At 39.6% G+C, this 3,411-nt stretch overlaps 1 non-coding gene across 1 annotated transcript; it reads left to right on the top strand.

Moving 5' to 3' along the window:
• The first annotated feature begins 478 nt into the window (after window positions 1-478).
• On the top strand, window positions 479-550 carry TRNAQ-CUG (transfer RNA glutamine (anticodon CUG)). Its single transcript has one exon. It is a non-coding gene; the product is annotated as a tRNA-Gln (tRNA).
• Window positions 551-3,411: the final 2,861 nt, after the last annotated feature.

A 3,411-nucleotide genomic window follows, 5' to 3' on the forward strand; every position in this document is an offset into this window, starting at 1 on the left:
GCCAGTGGTTTTACCAACAGAACAAAAACGATCACAAATGGCTCTGCAGTCCGTAAAAGATACAGAGAAACAGCCCCCCCAAAAAGAAAAAAGTATACAGAAGGAACAGAAGGATAGCATGAGGATTGAGGAGAGCATAGCGGCACGATAATTAAACAGGAAGCGGCAGCATTCTCACCCGCGCATTTCGCCGAACAGCTGGCGGGCTTGGCTAGGGCGGAGCCGCGGGGGCAGCCGTTTCCCTCGATCCCGGCTAGAAGCAGGCAAGAACAGAGCACGCTGCCTCCGATGTACTGTATGTACGTACAGGTATGTGTTCCGGCCGCCGGAGCTAGTCTCGGTTGGCACCCGAGCACTTCCGCGACCGCGGGGCAGCCGTAGCTCCGATCTATTAGACTGAGCGAAGCCAATATACCAATATTTCCGCATATAGTAACTACATTAAATAAATAGGACAAAAGAGTTGAAAAACATCAAAGGTCCCATGGTCTAGTGGTTAGGACATTGGACTCTGAATCCAGTAACCCGAGTTCAAGTCTCGGTGGGACCTCTTTTTTTCATTTCGTTCATATTATTCTGTTTGTTCACTATAATTTTGTATAAATGCTTCGAAAGTTCAGATTCATGATGCTCGTTATCGTTGCTTTTTTTATCTGTTTTGTCAGTGTTTTTTTTCTTTTCGTTCATATTATTCTGTTTGTTCACTATAATTTTGTATAAATGCTTCGAAAGTTCAGATTCATGATGCTCGTCATCGTTGCTTTTTTTATCTGTTTTGTCAGTGTTTTTTTCTTTTCCTTCATATTATTCTGTTTGTTCACTATAATTTTGTATAAATGCTTCGAAAGTTCAGATTCATGATGCTCGTCATCGTTGCTTTTTTTATCTGTTTTGTCAGTGTTTTTTTCTTTTCGTTCATATTATTCTGTTTGTTCACTACAATTTTGTATAAATGCTTCGAAAGTTCAGATTCATGATGCTCGTCATCGTTGCTTTTTTTATCTGTTTTGTCAGTGTTTTTTTTTCTTTTCGTTCATATTATTCTGTTTGTTCACTGTAATTTGTATAAATGCCTCGAAAGTTCAGATTCATAATGCTCGTCATCGTTGCTTTTTTATCTGATTTGCCTGTGTGGCATGATCTTTTCTCTGCTCTCAAACTAAATCATAAGGTGATGAGCCGAGGTAAATGGCAAAAGCTTTCTATGAATACTTTTACTCTTCGGAAGTTCAGATTCATGATGCTCGTCATTGTTGCTTTTTTTATCTGTTTTGTCAGTGTTTTTTTCTTTTCGTTCATATTATTCTGTTTATTCACTGTAATTTGTATAAATGCCTCGAAAGTTCAGATTCATAATGCTCGTCATCATTGCTTTTTTATCTGATTTGCCAGTGTGGCATGATCTTTTCTCTGCTCTCAAACTAAATCATAAGGTGATGAGTCGAGGTAAATGGCAAAAGCTTTCTATGAATACTTATACTCTTCGGGAGGAGCAGGCAAGATGAACCGAATGCAAATTCCGATGGGAATTTCCACAAAATGAACTCACGTTTAGTGGTCATTCTCTCAAATGCAGAGATTGAGCAAAGCTTTACTTCAAATGGGTCCCATGAAGGCGTCGAGGCCGGATGCCTCTTTTTTCATTTCGTTCATATTATTCCGTTTGTTCACTGTAATTTTGTATAATTGCTTCGAAAGTTCAGATTCATAATGCTCGTCATCGTTGCTTTTTTATCTGTTTTGTCAGTGTTTTTTTTTCTTTTCGTTCATATTATTCTGTTTGTTCACTGTAATTTGTATAAATGCTTCGAAAGTTTAGATTCATAATGCTCGTCATCGTTGCTTTTTATCTGATTTGTCAGTGTGGCATGATCTTTTCTCTGCTCTCAAACTAAATCATAAGGTGATGAGCCGAGGTAAATGGCAAAAGCTTTCTATGAATACTTATACTCTTCGGGAGGAGCAGGCAACATGAACCGAATGCAAATTCCGATGAGAATTTCCACAAAATGAACTCACGTTTAGTGGTCATTCTCTCAAATACAGAGATTGAGCAAAGCTTTACTTCAAATGGGTCCCATGAAGGCGTCGAGGCCGGATGGTTTGCCTGCGCCTTTTCTTTTCCATTAAAAACACCAGTCTTTGCTTAGAAATGTTGTTTGCAAGGCTATTCGTGATTTTCTGGATGGTAAGGAGATGCCGACAGATTTCAGTAATATTATGCTTGTTCTTATTCCAAAAGTAAATGCATGTGAGTTGCTATCACAGTTCCGAGCAAAGCTTTACTTCAAATGGGTCCCATGAAGGCGTCGAGGCCGGATGGTTTGCCTGCGCCTTTTCTTTTCCATTAAAAACACCAGTCTTTGCTTAGAAATGTTGTTTGCAAGGCTATTCGTGATTTTCTGGATGGTAAGGAGATGCCGACAGATTTCAGTAATATTATGCTTGTTCTTATTCCAAAAGTAAATGCATGTGAGTTGCTATCACAGTTCCGACCAATTAATTTATGTAACGTGTTGTACAAGATAGCCGCAAGGGTGTTGGCAAACCGGCTCAAGGGTGTCTTGCCAATTTTAATCTCAGAAGAGTAATGTGCCTTTGTTCCAGGGCGGTTAATCACTGACAATGTTCTCATTGCATATGAGTGTATTCATTCTATCAGAAATAGGAAGAGAAAGAAGAGCCTATGTGCGGTTAAACTTGATATGATGAAGGGAAAATTCCTTATATAACACTGTTTTAAATGTTGGTTTCCTATTTAACACTCCAAAAAAATCTTCCCTAAATAACACCAAGTGTAATTTTCCCCTTTCTAACACTTCCGTTAGCATATGTCATTAAGATCTGGATTGACTGATGTCAGTATTTTCCTGTTGGACGAAATTACCCCTACGGGGAAATAAATAGAGACCAACCCGATCTCTCTCTTCTCTCTCGACCTGACCTCTTCTCATCCCCTTTCTTCCCAAACCCTAGAGGCGGCGACGGCGAACCAGTGCCCTATTTGTAAGGAATACGGGCACCATTGGCATAAGTGCAAGAAGGGTAACAAGGATGACATTGCTGCTTTGATAGATATGAGGTAATCAAGTATGCATTCTACTTTCTTATTGCATGTTAACTACTTTCTTGCATTACTTGTGACGCCCCCGATTCAATCGTACACTAATCATACACACAAACGTGTACGATCAAGATCAAGGACTCACGGGAAGATATCACAACACAACTCTAAAAATAAAATAAGTCATACAAGCATCATAATACAAGCCAGGGGCCTCGAGGGCTCGAATACAAGTGCTCGATCATAGACGAGTCAGCGGAAGCAACAATATCTGAGTACAGATATAAGTTAAACAAGTTGCCATAAGATGGCTAGCACAAAATGGGATACAGATCGAAAGAGGCGCA

This window comes from Triticum aestivum, chromosome 7D (assembly GCF_018294505.1).
Source record: "Triticum aestivum cultivar Chinese Spring chromosome 7D, IWGSC CS RefSeq v2.1, whole genome shotgun sequence".
Lineage (NCBI taxonomy): Eukaryota > Viridiplantae > Streptophyta > Magnoliopsida > Poales > Poaceae > Triticum > Triticum aestivum.